This window comes from Triticum dicoccoides, chromosome 5A (genome assembly GCF_002162155.2).
Source record: "Triticum dicoccoides isolate Atlit2015 ecotype Zavitan chromosome 5A, WEW_v2.0, whole genome shotgun sequence".
In the NCBI taxonomy this organism is placed as follows: domain Eukaryota; kingdom Viridiplantae; phylum Streptophyta; class Magnoliopsida; order Poales; family Poaceae; genus Triticum; species Triticum dicoccoides.
The window spans coordinates 210,849,877-210,867,483 of record NC_041388.1 but is presented as its reverse complement, the minus strand read 5'-3'; positions in this window follow the sequence as shown (position 1 = coordinate 210,867,483).

The window sequence follows — 17,607 nt, the reverse complement described above, 5'->3', positions numbered from 1 at the left end:
GCCCCGCCGCCTCGCGCCGCCCGCCACCCTGCCTGAGCCTCGCCGGAGCACCGCCGCCGAGGTAGCCGCCGGCCGGTTTTTGAGAAAAGGTCGTTCCGGTTTTTTCGAAAACCCTAGTTTTCGTTTTTTTAATAGATCGGTTTTCTCCGGTTTATTTATTTAGCGAGCGCCCGCTCGTCCGTTCGTTTTAACGAACGCGTTTTTTGTTTAGTTCCTGTTAACGAACATTCATTCGTTTACCTGTTCGTCGTTTTTCTTTTTCTCGGATTAAATCCGCGGTTTTTCTGACCGCGATCTCTGATCCGATGTTCGTTTTAGTTTAACTTTTCACTCATTTATCGGAATCAGGCGATTCAAGCGCCTGGAGTTTTGTCTCGAAACCCTCTTTCCGTTTAACCAACTTAAACAAGTTTTTGCCACTGTAAAAATTTCCCTAGATCCAGAATAGTAAACGAAGCTTGTTTCTTTTGCCGTTTGTCTTTAGTTGCTTCGTCCGTTTTGATTCTTTTTCCAACCGGAGTTCTTAAGTTGAACTTTCTAGTTAGATCTTTTATTCGTGTTTTACCTGTGCATTAGTTGAGTACTTATTGTATGCTTGTTTGTTTGCGATAGAGTACCCGGAGTGCGCCGCTTGCTACTTCGAATCGCTAGGTTTTGCGGATCATCAGTAAGGCAAGTAACACTTTGATCATACCTCCTATTACCCAGTTTTATTGCATTAGATCAATCCTCACACATTGCATGATTAGGATCTAATTAAATTGTGGGTTTGGGAAGTAGTTGAGGTAGAACCTATTACCTATTTATGATCAAACCTTTGGGAGTTACTTCTACGTTTGCTTATTATGCCATGCTATGCTAGTAGACGTGGATTGGGTGAGTGTATCCATGACAGATGTGAGATTGTTAATTAATGGTTTATTTAAGGTGGCAACCTAAACACACATCTGGGTGGATTGAGGCACCTGGGTATTCCAGCGATTGCCTGTTTTCTTTTGGACCGCCACCCAGGCTCAAAGGGATCATGAGATTATTCATGCTAGAAACTTCCGTGTGCAGCCACTACCTACTATGGGCTCTAGCATAGTTGACTAAGTCGTGCAAACTCTCACAGTGGTAGACTAGCAGATGTAGGGGATGTAGGTTGGTACGGTCTACCCGTTCGTAAGGTACTAGCGCTTCTGAAAGACTATGTCTCGGTCATCCGTTTCTCAAACACCGTGTAGTGCGAGAAATCCAGCGGAGGAGATCGAGTCTTGTGGGGAAAAGTGCGCAAACCTCTACAGAGTGTATAAACTAATCATGGTTAGCCGTGTCCCCAGTTATGGACATCTTGAGTATCTAGTACCTGGATTATCATGTGAATCTCAATATGTTACTCTAAAATTAATTTTGTTTTGTTTTGTTTAATGATGATGCTTAATTGGGATTGAGAATGCTGTCAACCATTCTCAATGTTTAATAACTACCATGATAGTTAAATAAAATTTATTACATTGCAGTAGGGACAAATTGGCTTTACGCAAAACTATAACCATAGAGCTTTCCACCAGCCATATATGCATATAGAATAGCCTATTTCATTCCATTACTCTCTATGTGTTACATTGCCAGCATATTCCATGTGCTGACCCGTTTCGGGCTGCAACTTTAATGTTGCAGACTTTTCAGACGACGATTAAGGTGCCTTTAGGTCGTGGTTCTATACTCAGTGATGCCGTTGGAGTTGATGGACTCACTTATCTTCCAAGCCATCCGCTGTTATCATTATTAGATGGCCTTAAGCCATATTTATTGTAATAAGTTCTCTTTTGAGGCACTCGATGTAATAAGTGTGTGATTGCTACTCTATTATAAATCCTTCAAGTACTATGTGGTGTCAGCATTACTGATCCAGGGATGACACCTGAGAACAGAGATTGGACCGTTTGAGGTCTGGTCGCTACACGCCTCCTCCTCGGCAGGGGCCTTGCTGGCCTCGCCGGCCTCCTCGGCAGTGGCCTCGCCGGCCTCCCCGGCAGGCCCCTCAGCAACGTACTCAGCAATGTGCTTGGAGGCCTCCTCATCGGTGATCTCGTCGGCCTCGGCCACGGCCTCCCTGGCGACCTCCTCGATGACAGTGTCCACGTCCTCTCGGTCGGCCAAGGAATGATCCGGATACCGAGAAGGAGAATGAGGCGAAGTCAAGATCAAAATTTGAAAGAAGAAAAATGAGTGGGGACTGGAGGCAAACAACCCACCTGTGCCAAGCTGGGACGAAGTGGCCCCCTCCCCGCTAACATCCGGTGCCGGGACGGAGCCGCCGGTGCCCGGGTTTGCCTCCTCCTCCTCCTTCGTGCGCATGGGCTCGGTACTTGGCACCCTTGCCGGGGACGCCCCTCGGGGGCGGCGTGTTGAGGGTGGCCCTTAGTGGCTCCTCCCACTGCCATTCTCCTCCTGCAGCCATGGCAAGGTGAGCACCAAGGAATCGTGCCCCAGCACATGTCGATGGGGAGCGAGTGATGACCGTACACTGGGGGCTGCGCCTGGGGCTGCTCTCCGGGCTACTCTCCACCACCAGTGGCATACCCAAGGTGGCCACCGGGGGCTAGCCGCACGTCGAGGCCCTGGCCCTCTTCTCCACCCTCTGGGCCAGCGTCTCTATGTCCCTGCAAAGATGAGGACAAGTCAAGAAAAATGGCACGGTCCGAGGGCACGGAGATGACAAAAGACTAGATACTTACTCATCCTCTGCCTCCTCTTCCGCTGCCTTCCTCATCCTCCTCGGGCTAAGGGACCCGAGGTCGAAGATGACCTCCGTGTCGACCTCTACAGGAGGAGGGAAAGCGGGTGGAGTCGAGGATGCTTGGATGAAGAAGAGGCAGTCGCTTTCTTCTTCGCCACCATAGCCTTCACCGCCTTCCCCGCCGCCTCTGCGACCCTCGTCTGGTGCATGTACGCCTCCTGAGGTTGTTGCGGTTGTGCGGCCCTGCCTGGCCGGACTGGCTCACCAAAGATGGCCCGCCACAGGACACACCCTCTCCCCATGGATGGGGGCTCGACAGCCTCGGCCTCCTCCTCGGACGACTCCTCGACCTCATCTTCAATGAGAGGGGCCTCGGTGCCGGCGCTGCTGGCCTCCCTAGCAGATTCCGCCCACTGGGCGAGCTCCTTCTCCTCTGCGGCCGCCACGACCTCGTCCTCCACGCCGCCAGTGCTGCCGGCCTCCTTGGCGAATGCTGCCTCTGCCGCCCTGGCGGCGATATAATCCAGCTCTGCTTGGGTGGTGTCCTGGATGAGCATCGGTTCTTCACGGACGTACTTCTCCGACAAGGTGTCGAAGAATTTCTGCACCTAGTCCGCCTCCGGCACGACCCAATTCATGTCAAGGTCGTGCGCATTGTAGTCCGGCATCATGGCGATGATGTCGGTTTGGCGGGAGTTGTAGATCAGCGGGACTACCCCCGCCGGCAACCCGAACAAGGGCCCTTTGGCGACCTTGCTGGCCTTCGCGAACTTGCCAGTCCTCTCGGCCCTGCCATCATTGTTCACATCGAGTTGGAAGAGCTGCTAGCTCAAGTGGGCGTGCGCCATCATCGTGAAGTTGTGGTTCAGGCCGGGGCGGAGCCGCATGATGTTAGACGCATTGCTGAAGAGCCAGGCCGGCCTCCCCTTTTTGTGGAGTGGAGCGATGCCGTGGCAGATGAACTCCGCCCCGATCATCTCCAGGTTGAGCCCGGCAACGGCGAGGTGATGGATTGTGGTGATGGCGACCGTGAGCCTCCCATCCTGGGGGTCGACATCACCCAAGTTGTCCCTGTGAACCGGCGGCTTCTGGCAAACCTGGTAAAATTCCTGAGGGTCCTCCTCCTCAATCGAGCACCACCGGCTCCGCCACTCCTCCCACCTCTCCTTTTGGGCGCCCTATGGATATGTCCCCTTCTCCAGGGTCCTTGGGATCCAGGCAATGCAACTAGAGATGGCGCCTCCCCTCTGGATCCGAGTGTAGAAGTAATAGCGGAAAAGCGCCATGTTGGGATGCACTCCGGCGAAGCCCTTGCAGAGATGGGCGAAAAGGGCCATGCACGCCACGACATTTGGAGTGAAATCTAGAAGGTGGAAGCCGTAGGTGTGCATGACATCGTTGAAGAAATCGGAGAAAGGGGGCACAGGCTGCAGGAAAAGTAGTCGACGAAGAATGGGTACCCATTCGCGGCAGCCTTGGCGCAATCAGCGGGGATGACGCACGTGGCCGGGTGCCCCGTAGTCTCTCCCCCCGTCTTGCACCCCCACAGGGGCCTGAAGTTGTCCTGGAGGTGGACCGCGTCGACCGTCGAGGGAAAGTAGGCGAGCTCCATCCGCCGCGCCGCCGACTCGCTCTCCGGCGGCTCCGTCCCCCCGGCGTCTTTGGCCACTCCTTTGCCTTTGCTGGTTTGGGTGCCATGGCGGCTGCGAGAGGCGAAGGAGGAAGGGCAGCGAAAACGTGGCAGCAGCGAGCGAGAGCAAGAGCTTGAGGAGGAAGAAGGAGGGGACGACGGTTCCAAGATTGGAGAAGGCACCGAGGGTAAATGAGCAGCGTGCCCGTGGTAATTCCTTTTTACGGGGAAGGTGTGAGCCGCCTCTTTACCATCTGCCACGATGTGACGCATGCATGCGTAAACTGCCCCACGCTTGACCCCCACGTCGCGCGTTCAATGCGGGTCATGGGGAAGCGCAGCGGATGGAGAAGTGACTGCAGTAAAAGTCCGCCCCGCTTGCCCGCGCACTGTTCTGGGCCTATCCCAACAACGCGTCACGCTTATGTCTGGCCCAGGCCAGGGGTCTCCTGTCGGTGTACAAAAGTAGGGGCTCTCCTTTTGCACCCCTTTACTTGTGCATGGGTAGTCAGAGCCGCGCCGACGGCCACACTAAGCAGGGCAGAGGAGGGAAGCTGGAACACAAGATGACCAAAGCAACGCTAAGACCGGAGGCATGAAGAGAGCAAGAGGGCGAGGTGGACTCCCCCGGCAAGACCCTTGACGTGGTGGCTTTCGCAGCCTCGGCAAGATCCTTGTCGGGGCAACTTGCCTGACGCCAGCGGAGCGCGCCACCCTTGAGCCCAAAGGTTTCCAACGCCATCAACTACATTGGAACCAAGACTCGGGAGGCACCTCCGTGGTGTCATGCAGATCTTTGTAGAGATCCTAAATACGCAAGATCAGGCGAGAACCAGAAGATGACAATCCTTGGTGAGATCCTTGCCAAGGAAGTCCACGAGACCCCCGGCAAGATCCTTGCCGAGGACGACCGCGGTCCCGCGGTAAGACCCTTGCCGGGCCCACGGCAAGGCCCTTGCCGTAGACACCTACGGGGCCGCAGCCAGGCCCACACCTGCCAAGACTCCACCGTTGCTCCCATGCAGCTGCTAGCTTGACCAGCTGAGCAGGCCTCTGCGTGGCAGCGTGCGGCCTCCACACCAACTCAGCAAGCACCTGCGTGGTGGCATGCAGATCTTCGTGGAAGCTCCACCACCGCGCCAGCCCAGCTGCCAGCCAACATGGTGCTACAACGCCTCGTCATCTTGGACGCACGTCGGAGCCATGCGAGGCGATGACAGCTGGGACGAGCTTCTTTGTCGTCCCCAATAAAGCAAGAGGGGCACATCGGCAACGCATTAAATGCGTTTGTCCGACGATGCCAGGGGATAGACTCAGTCCCTGTACACCTTTCCACCTCCTGTGTGCAACTGTGGCGACCCCTTTTGTCTATAAAAGGAGGCCCGAGGCGTACTGGAGAGGGATTCAGATCTTTTGGACTAGATAGACACCGCAGCTAGTTCAAGAACACAACAACACTCAAATATACATCAAAGCAGGACTTGGGTTTTACGTGTCTCCGCGGCCCGAACCTGGGTAAATGATTTGCGTGTTGACCGCCAGACCCGCTCTTTGCACAACCCCGCACCCGCCAACCATAGAAGGGATCTCAGTGACCCCATAGGTGTCGTTTCCCACCGACACGTCCTCTCCCAAGATTGCGCAACATACTCATGATCAAGTTGTTTAAAATTCATAATGTCGTTTCTAAGAGAGATGATCTTCGCAGGAGGAAAATACATAGAGATAAAATCATCTTTGCACTTACTCCATGAATCAATACTGTTTTTAGGCAAAGAGGAAAAGCAAGTTTTAGCATGATCTCTAAGCGAAAACGGTAATAGCTTCAATTTAACAATATCGTTATCCACATCTCTCTTCTTTTGCATATCACATAAATAAACAAAGCTATTTAGATGAGTAGCGGCATCTTCACTAGGAAGGCCAGCAAATTGATCTTTCATGACAAGATTCAGCAAAGCAGTATTAATTTCACAAGATTCAGCATCGGTAAGAGGAGAAATCGGAGTGCTAATGAAATCATTATTGTTGGTATTGGAAAAGTCACACAATTTAGTATTGTCTTGAGCCATCGTGACAAACAATCAATCCAACACAGTCACGCAAGAGGCAAGCAAAAGAAGGCGAACGGAAAAGAGGCAAATGAAACAGCAAGGGTGAAGTGGGGGAGAGGAAAACGAGAGGCAAATGGCAAATAATGTAATGCGAGGGAGAAGAGTTTGTGAGAGGTACTTGGTATGCTTGACTTGTGCATAGATCTCCGCGGCAATGGCGCCAGAAATCCTTCTTGCTAACTCTTGAGCATGCGTTGGTTTTCCCTGAAGTGGAAAGGGTGATGCAGCAAAGTAGCATAGCCCTTGCAGAGATGGGAAAAAAGGGCCATGCACGCCACGACATTTGGAGTGAAATCTAGAAGGTGGAAGCCATAGGTGTGCATGCCATCGTTGAAGAAATCGGAGAAAGGGGGCAGAGGCTGCAGGAAAAGTAGTCGACGAAGAATGGGTACCGATTCGCGGCAGCCTTGGCGCAATCAGCGGGGATGATGCACATGGCCGGGTGCCCCGTAGTCTCTCCCCCTGTCTTGAACCCCCACAGGGGCCTGAAGTTGTCCTGGAGGTGGACCGCGTCGACCGTCGAGGGAATGTAGGCGAGCTCCATCCACCGCGCCGCCGACTCACTCTCCGGCGGCTCCGTCCCCCAGGCGTCTTTGGCCACTCCTTTGCCTTTGCTTGTTTGGGTGCCATGGCGGCTATGAGAGGCGAAGGAGGAAGGGAAGCAAAAACGCGGCAGCGGCGAGCGAGAGCAAGAGCTTGAGGAGGAAGAAGGAGGGGACGACGGTTCCAAGATTGGAGAAGGCACCGAGGGTAAATGAGCAGCGTGCCCGCGGTAATTCCTTTTTACGGGGAAGGTGCGAGCCGCCTCTTTACCATCTACCACGATGTGACGCATGCATGCGGAAACTGCCCCACGCTTGACCCCCACGTCATGCCTGACCCCCACATCACGCATTCAACACGGGTCATGGGGAAGCGCAGCGGATGGAGAAGTGACTGCAGTAAAAGTCCGCCCACCTGCCCGCGCACCGTTCTGGGCCTAGCCCAACAACGCGTGGCACTTATGTGTGGCCGAGGCCAGGGGGCTCCTGTCGGTGTACAAAAGTAGGGGCTCTCCTTTTGCACCCCTTTACTTGTGCACGGGTAGTCAGAGCCGCGCCGACGGCCACACTAAGTAGGGTAGAGGAGGGAAGCTGGAACACAAGATGACCAAAGCAACGCTAAGACCGGAGGCATGAAGAGAGCAAGAGGGCGAGGTGGACTCCCCCGACAAGACCCTTGCCGGGGTGGCTTCCGCAGCCTCGGCAAGATCCTTGTCGGGGCAACTTGCCTGACGCCAGCGGAGCGCGCCACCCTTGAGCCCAAAGGTTTCCAACGCCATCAACTACATTGGAACCAAGGCTCGGGAGGCACCTCCGTGGTGTCATGCAGATCTTTGTAGAGATCCTAAATACGCAAGATCAGGCGAGAACCAGAAGATGACAATCCTTGGTGAGATCCTTGCCAAGGAAGTCCACGAGACCCCCGGCAATATCCTTGCCGAGGACGACCACGGTCCCATGGTAAGACCCTTGCCGGGCCCACGGCAAGGCCCTTGCTGAAGACACCTGCGGGGCTACAGCCAGGCCCACACCTGCCAAGACTCCACCGCTGCTCCCATGCAGCTGCTAGCTCGACCAATTGAGCAGGCCTCTGCGTGGTAGCGCGCGGCCTCCACACCAACTCAGCAAGCACCTGCGTGGTGGCATGCAGATCTTTGTGGAAGGTCCACCACCGCGCGAGCCCAGCTACCACCCAACGTGGCGCTACAACGCCTCGTCAGCTTGGACGCACGTCGGAGCCACGCGAGGCGACGACAGCTGGGACGAGCTTCTTTGCCGTCCCCAATAAAGCAAGAGGGGCAAGTCGGCAACGCATTAAATGCGTTTGTCCGATGATGCCAGGGGATAGACTCAGTCCCTGTACACCTTTCCACCTCCTGTGTGCCACTGTGGCGACCCCTTTTGTCTATAAAAGGACGCCCGAGGCGTACCGGAGAGGGATTCAGATCTTTTGGACTAGATAGACACCGCAGCTAGTTCAAGAACACAACAACACTCAAATATACATCAAAGCAGGACTTGGGTTTTACGTGTCTCCGCGGCCCGAACCTGGGTAAACGATTTGCGTGCTGACCGCCAGACCCGCTCTTTGCACAACCCCGCGCCCGCCAACCATAGAAGGGATCTCAGTGACCCCATAGGTGTCGTTTCCAACCGACACGTCCTCTCCCAAGATTGCGCAACATACTCATGATCAAGTTGCTTAAAATTCATAATATCGTTTCTAAGAGAGATGATCTTCGCAGGAGGAAAATACATAGAGATAAAATCATCTTTGCACTTACTCCATGAATCAATACTATTTTTAGGCAAACAGGAAAAGCAAGTTTTAGCATGATCTCTAAGCGAAAGCGGAAATAGCTTCAATTTAACACTATCATTATCCACATCTTTCTTGTTTTGCATATCACATAAATCAACAAAGCTATTTAGATGAGTAGCGGCATCTTCACTAGGAAGGCTAGCAAATTGATCTTTCATGACAAGATTCAGCAAAGCAGTATTAATTTCACAAGATTCAGCATTGGTAAGAGGAGAAATCGGAGTGCTAATGAAATCATTATTGTTGGTATTGGAAAAGTCACACAATTTAGTATTGTCTTGAGCCATCGTGACAAACAATCAATCCAACACAGTCACACAAGAGGCAAGCGAAAGAAGGCGATCGGAAAAGAGGGAAAATGAAACAGCAAGGGTGAAGTGGGGGAGAGGAAAACGAGAGGCAAATGGCAAATAATGTAATGTGAGGGAGAAGAGTTTGTGAGAGGTACTTGGTATGCCTTGACTTGTGCATCGATCTCCCCGGCAACGGCGCCAGAAATCCTTGTTGCTAACTCTTGAGCATGCGTTGGTTTTCCCTGAAGTGGAAAGGGTGATGCAGCAAAGTAGCGTAAGTATTTCCCTCACTTTTTGAGAACCAAAGTATCAATCCAGTAGGAGACTACACGCAAGTCCCTCGTACCTGCACAAACAATCAAGAACCTTGGAACCAACGCAATAAAGGGGTTGTCAGTCCTTTCAGGGCCACTTGCAAAAGTGAGATCTGAAAAAGATAATAAGATCAATATTTTTGGTATTTTTGTTGTATAGATTGAAAAGTAAAGATTTCAAAATAAACGGTAACAGAAATTGGCAAGTTGACGAGAAAATAATATAGTAGAGAATAGACCCAGGGGCCATAGGTTTCACTAGTGGCTTCTCTCAAATTAATGTCGAGCAATTGATAGAAAAGCGCATAGTTATGAGAATATCTAGGCATGATCATGTATATAGGCATCACATCCGTGACAAGTAGACCAAAACGATTCTACATCTACTACTATTACTCCACACATCGACCGCTATCCAGCATGCATCTAGAGTATTATGTTCATAAGAACAGAGTAACACATTAGGCAAGATGACATGATGTAGAGGGATAAACTCAAGCAATATGATATAAACCCCATCTTTTTATCCTTGATGGTAACAATGCAATATGTGCCTTGCTGCCCCTGCTGTCATTGGGAATGGACACCGCAAGATTGAACCCAAAGCTAAGCACTTCTCCCATTGCAAGAAAGATCAATCTAGTAGGCCAAACCAAATTTATAATTCGAAGAGACTTGCAAAAATATTTAAATCATGCATAAAAGAATTCAGAGAAGAATAAAACATTGTTCATAGATAATTTGATCATAAACCCACAATTCATCAGATCTCGACAAACACACCGCAAAAAGAATTACATCGAATAGATCTCCAAGAGACTCAAGGAGAACTTTGTATTGAGATCCAAAGAGAGAGAAGAATCCATCTAGCTAATAACTATGGACCCGAAGGTTTGTGGTAAACTACTCACACATCATCGGAGAGGCTATGGTGTTGATGTAGAAGCCCTCCATGATCGATTCCCCCTCCGGCGAAGCACCGGGAAAGGCCCCAAGATGGGATCTGACAGGTACAGAAGGTTGTGGCGGTGTAAATAGGGTTTCGTGGTGCTCCTGGACGTTTTTAGGGTATATGAGTGTATATAGACGAAAGAAGTAGGTCAGTGGAGCTGCGAGGGGCCCAGGAGGGTGGGGGCACACCCACCCCCTGGGCGCGCCCTCTTGCCTCGTGGCTTCCTCGCTGCTTCCTTGACGTCCACTCCAAGTCTCCTGGATTGCGTTTGTTCCAAAAACGATCCTCGCGAAGGTTTCATTTTGTTTGGATTCCGTTTGATATTCCTTTTCTACGAAACACTAAAATAGGCAAAAAAAAGCAATTTGCACTGGGCATTCAGTTAAAAGGTTAGTCCCAAAAATAATGTAAAAGTCCATAATAAAGCCTATTAAACATCCAAAACAGATAATATAATAGCATGGAACAATCAAAAATTATAGATACGTTGGAGACGTATCACATCACATTCAAGCTCAAAAGTCTTATTAAAATCAGGAAGTTGGAGTAAAGGAGCATGTACCGTGAAGGCTTCTTCCTGTGCGGTACCGCAAACAAAAGGCACATCCTTCTTTGTAAGCTCATTGAGAGGTGCAGTAATGGTGCTGAAATCTCTCACAAAACGCCTATAGAATCTAGCGAGGACAAGAAAACTCCTCACTTGTGTGACCGTTTTGGGCTGCGGCCAACTCTCAATAGCTTCAATCTTGGCTTTATAAACTTCAATTCCTTGTGGAGTAACAGCATAGCCAAGAAAAGATACTCGGTCGGTGCAAAAGTTGCACTTCCCAAGGTTACCAAACAAACGTGCATCCCATAGAGCAATAAAAATAGCACGTAAATGTTCCAAATGTTCTTCCAAAGATTTGCTATAAATCAATATATCATCAAAATAGACTACCACAAATCGTCCAACGAAAGCACATAAAACTTCGTTCATTAGTCTCATGAAAGTACTAGGTGCATTAGTTAACCCAAAAGGCATGACTAACCACTCATATAATCCAAACTTAGTTTGAACTGCTATTTTGCATTCATCTCCGAATTTCATACGAATTTGATGGTATCCACTACGCAAATCAACTTTCGAGAATATTGTAGAGGTAAAGGTGTCCCGATGTTTCGATGAGATGGAGGCTATCATTTTCTGTGGGAGTCGACCTTGACAACCCGACTACGAACGTGCGAGACGTCGCGCCTTAGCAATCGCTAAACCAACTTCCGAGGGGTTATTAACCACGCCGAAGCACGATCAACCTGACCATGAGGGTCTGTTTCCTGTAAGGAAACGAAGAACAAGCAATATACTGAGACTGCAATCTAGATATTGCGAATATAAGATGAAAGCTTTATTGATCAAGGTGGGGTTCTCTGACATCTTGGTCTGGTCGTTGAACACAAACGAAGTACGCGAAGTTGCAGCTATGGCAAACTTTTAATCTAAACAAAACTCAAAGTCTAAACGATGCCCCAAGGGCTATATATATGGAGGAGAGAGGGGGGATTTCGCGGCCCTTGGAGGAGGAGTCCGAAACCAACCCTAACTCTTGTGTCCCCACACATACGGACTCTAAAAACTTCTTATAATCAAGTATTTCGAAATTACATGGGCCTGGCCCAAAAATAAGGTGACGCTGCACCTAGAATAGCCTCTGGACGAAATTCATGAAGTGGCATCTTGTATATTTCGTCCAGGGCTTCATGCACTCATTATGGTGGCTTCAAAGTCCAGGAATCATCACTTGTAACTCCGCTCTTGTTCCCCTTGCGCATGCCATCATCTCCATGCTTGAACTTTCTCCTCATCGTTCTTGTCCAAGCTAGGCCCTTCATTTGTAAGCAAAACAAATGTATCCAATTTAGGCAACATCATATTCTCATGAACATTAGAATCGTTACCAAGAAATGAAAGTACCTGATAATTCAATTGCCGTGAGCGAGCTCTAGTAATTGGTCCAGTATGTATAGCAGCAGGGACTGTGGGTGTAACAATGATATTGATGTCCTCATCACATGTGGTGGTGGCTCTCCTCACATGGTAATTGGGGCATCTCAACATATGTGGGTGTCGAAGAGATGTAGCTGCAAATGTCTCCATGCTCAACTCCTATCACCATCTTGGTTGAAGGGATAGTCCCATGCTCAACCTTCTCGTTGCTGTCTTGTTGTTGGAGGTCCATATGATGTGGTACCTCATAGCTCGTCTCCATGGCCGATGGGGATTTCCCATGCTCGGCCATCTTCCTTGAGGGGCTTCCGAAGATGGAAGTGTCGCCCTCGCTCGTAGTTGGTCGCCTTGTACTTGATGATGTCGATGTAGGTGAGCTCGTGGGAAGTAGGCGAAGATGCCTTGATAACACTTGGAGAAGATTCCGAAGTGGTGGTGGTAGTAGCCGTAGCATCCTCTTGGTGGTGCTTGTCTCGCGGTCTTCTCTTGTGCTCATAATGTTTGGCCGTAACTTGATGTAGAGCTTGTTGGGACTTGTAGGTAGGCGCATCTCGAGCATCTTCATATTGATGGTGTCGTTGTTGTACTTGAGCTCGATGGCGTTCGTCGTCGTGCACATGTTGCTTGGAGGTGACTTGCTCTTCATGACGAAGTGGATCATGGATGTGATGATGGTCTCCATGTAGATGTGGACGTGGACGACTTGCGCCTGCATCACATGGGCGTTCCGAAGATGATTGACTCACTCGCCGTCGCCTTGAGGATGATGAAGGGGAAGAATGGGTGATCAACAAGGTTTGGATCTCCTCCATCCTTGCATCTTCCTCCTTTTGTGGGGAAAGATTGTTATCAAGGTAGTCTCTTGTACGTAGCTCGGAGTGTCGCATGTCGATGGCGAGGTTGGCAATGCGCTCTCGTAATCTTGATTGAGCGCCTTGCATTTGTTGTTGTAGATCGGAGATTGATGATTTGGTGATGTAGTTGTTCGCGCCATTGTTGTTGTGGAAGACCGGAGATGAAATGCCTTGCTTATCCATCACAAGACTCAAGCAAATATGAGTGGGAGAAAGAGCAGAACTATACCAAATGTACCTTGAACGATGTTGAAAATGGATCAATGATCACTCAATGATGTAACAAGAAAATAGCACAATTTGTACCGATCTCATCAATTTCTCACACCTACACAAGTAAGGCTTATAGTTGAGCTCGGTGAGGATAGTGGCACAAAAATTTGATGCAAATTGCTAGCAAGAGTCAATAATGTTGAAAGAGATTCACAAATTCTGAAGTGAAACAAGTAGACCGATAGCAATGGGTGGCACACGGAAACGCACACACGGATTGATAAATTGGGTCATGCAACCAAGGAATGAGCTCAAAATGTGGAATCCACGGAAAATGCTCTTGTTGCACAACTATAGAGAGACGCTAGCACGATTCCTCAATAGGCAGATATGACACTTGTGCACAACCTATAGGAGACAAAAATGCAATGACTTCTATCCCAATTATGCTATGTATATATGGTTCCCGATGTTCCTCTCAAGATGATCCAAGATGATCTTATATGCAATGTGGTATGATGCTATGGCCCAACGATTCCAAATCAGGATTTGGACTTCGAAACTAGATTTGGGGCGGAAATTGATGATTTTGGGGGCAAAATCAGAGAGATTTCATGGATGAAAAGTGGGGTAAATTGGGGAAAGATAGATCTACTCAAGACACAACAAATCCATGTATCAAAATCAACAAAACATCATCAAGCCAACAAATTGCCAAAAAATTGGGGGCTATTTTTGTGGGGAATTTTTTGAATTTAGGACGAAATCAACAAAATTAGGCTAGAAAACAATGAGGGGAGGCTATGAAATCATGATGAACGTGGCTCATGATACCAAGATGATGTAGGGTGGAACCCTAGATGGCCGATCTTTCATGAAAGGAGCAAATCCCACGATGAACATGAAGAACACAAAGGGGAAAACACGAAGGGAAACACAAGAGAATCACTCAAACCAACGAGATTAGGTCACACATATGCTAGATCCTTGAAACACAAAGAGATACAAGATCCACGATCAATAAAGGACGATCCAAAGGTAACAGGTTCTTCTCCGTGAGGTCTTGAGGTGTCTTCCCATGAAGGGGTCTTGAATCCAGGGTGGATCTTCTCCGAAGAGGTAATGGTCGCTCGCAATGGAGTAGATCCAGATGGATGAGCAAAGCTGTATCTCACATATGAGCTAACACAACGCTAACCCTAACTAGGAGGTGGGAGAGGTATACTTATAGTCATAGTCCAAGTTGGGGACGAAGTGAAGGGGTACATGGGTCGGTGGCCCGTTACACTGCGCGCAGGGTTTGCTGGATGTCCGGGTGTCGGGCCGCATGTCCGGGGATTCGTGACGAGCTGGATGTCCGGGCTGGGACGCCGGACGTCCCAGCTGGCCTGGGTTGCTTCCAGATGCATTCGATGATGGAGGGCTAGATTTCTAGGGACACGGGCCGGATGTCCGGGCTTGGGCCGGATGTCCGACCGCTGTAGCAGCTGGCTCCTCTTCCTTCTTGTTCCTTCACGTCCGCGCACACTTGGCCTTGGTCCTTGGGCTCTCATGGTCTCCTCGGGTGTACATTAGTGTGCACAAGGTCCGTGCTTTAAGTAGAATCCATGTCTTACATGCGGAAAGGGAATTTTCAGATTAGAGCGAGTTCACCTTAGGTCCAATGGCGTATGCTCGTGTGTACATGGGGATGATTGTAGGATGCTCCGCATCAGGTCCTCTAAAATGTAATGTTCAGTTAACACTTTGGTCAAGCAATCGCTACATTTTGTAGTACTGTTCTCAAGCATTCTTTGTTTTGTTAACTGTCTTATCTTCTAGTACATGTTTCTATTCTGGAATGTCGTGCTCGGTTAACTATTTTGGTTCATTTGGTCTATTGTCCACTTAACTATTTGGTTCAGTTTTGTAATTTGATTTTCATTAGCCTGATCAAGATCTTCCTTATGTGTGTTGTAGGGAAACGATGGGAGACACTGCGGTTCACCATCAAGGTTTCTTCAAGCAGGGTCCTTTGGCTAATAGCACATTATTGTGTAGTTGCAGGAATTATTCTAATATTTAGGTTGCTAACAATTTGGTCTTGCACATGCAGGTCCTGTTGTCAGAGGCTTAGACCCACTATCTGACCCATTTTGCATATGGGGAAATGAGATGTCCATGAATATCAGTCAAGTCAAGAAACTTAGAAAGATTGTCAGGATGAAGAAACTTGCGACGAATAAGAGCAAGATCTTTGTTTGCACAATGAAGAAGATATCAGTCAACTATAGGATGGTACTAACTCTTTTACCTTGTTTTTACCCCTTTGCGCCATTTCAAAATTTATAAGAGCGATTTATGCATAACTTTGTTTTCAGTACTTTTCAAAGTAGTTCACCGATGATTACCTCTCAAACCACCTGCATGGTCACGAGGCGAGGAAGGTATTCATTCAACATCCATGGTACAATACTAAAGTCTTGCTGAAGAGGATGAAGGTTGGGCGGGCAATTATCCATAGCCACTGGCCTAAAGTTACAAGGACATTCAACATCACTAAAGACTCAATATTTGCCTTCTGCTTCTGTAGTTTCCCAGATGAGATTCATCTGTCTATTTACCGTGTATGATGCTACTTTACAAAGGTTTTTGATGCTGCATGTGAAACTGGGTGCTGTTGTGTAATGGCGTAATTGAGTGCCAAAGCTATCTGATATAATTCGATTATGAAATCCTGGTTGCTGTTATACTGATATGAAATATCTGGTGTGTTTTATAAGAAATATCAATTTGATTAGTACATGGATTATCAATAATAGGCTAATTACCCTGCTTATTGGGGTTTTCTATTGCAGACGGTTTCTCAGACAGCACCATGGGCGATGAACTTAAACAACCCACATGGCTTCTAGAAAGTAGGCGTGTTCGATGAACTAACAATCACACATGGCTTCTGGTAGTGAACTATTTACGTTAGGCCACCTTGCACAAACATTTCCACACAAAGAACTATGTGTGATATACATACCTATGGAAATGTTTTTCTAGGATTCACCGTGTGGGATGTACATACCTACGGAAATGGTTGGGTTTCGATGCCTCGCCCGATCGCACACGAGCTCATTTGGTCTCCCAGGAGGGCCTATCCCCGACGGTTTATGGGTCGTGTGGGATGGACCCCCCTATCGGCCACACTCACTTGGCGATGGTTCCAAATGACATCACTGAAAGGGGTTAAAAACCGTTTGTATAGCATGTCGCTGTATCGGTGGAATGATTAGAAGGTAAGAGCAATGACTCAATGAAGTGAAAGGGTTTAAGCTGACACTGCTAAGGAAGGGTTGGTGATCAATACTATCGTTCTAGTATGAACAGTGTTACTAACCACTAGTAATACCTACTTCACCATGGAATGATTAAGGAGGGACTACTATATAACAAACACCATGACATCAACACACCTGGAAAGGAACCAACCTATGCATTTTAACTACACAATCACAACATGGAACGAAAAGGTAAAAGTTAACCACCAATAAATATTTAGATAGAATCTAAATACTCATAATGGTCAAGAGCAGCCAAACATATACATTAATTATATAATCATTCATAAGCAAGTGTTGACAACCAAACCAACATTATAAACCATACTAGTTAAGCAATCAAACACCATTGAACAACAGGAATTGAATTAATCTAGGTCTAGACCTAAATTATTATTAAAAGAAAATAGGACCAAGTACATAACATCAGATCAATTCAATTGTCAAACAATTAACAATAAACTATACAACCATGGAACAAAAGGATGAACAACTATCCTAGACATGATACGATTAAGAGCGATAATCAACCATAACTAAATATTTAGATAACTCTAAAATATTTATAATGGTCAAACATTAACTAAAGGATATGAATCCACCAACACTACAAAAAAAGACACATCCATGACATTTGGTGCCGAACGAATTTTTTTGGTCATGCTTATGACACTTCTATGACGATAATTGTGACATAAGCCAATATCATCATAGATGTGGTGGGCTCCTACTTCTATGACAAAAAACATGACAGAAAATGGGCTTTTTGTCCTGGGCGGGCCGGAGACGCAGTGATGACCCACAAGTATAGGGGATCAATTGTAGCTCTTTTCGATAAGTAAGAGTGTCGAAC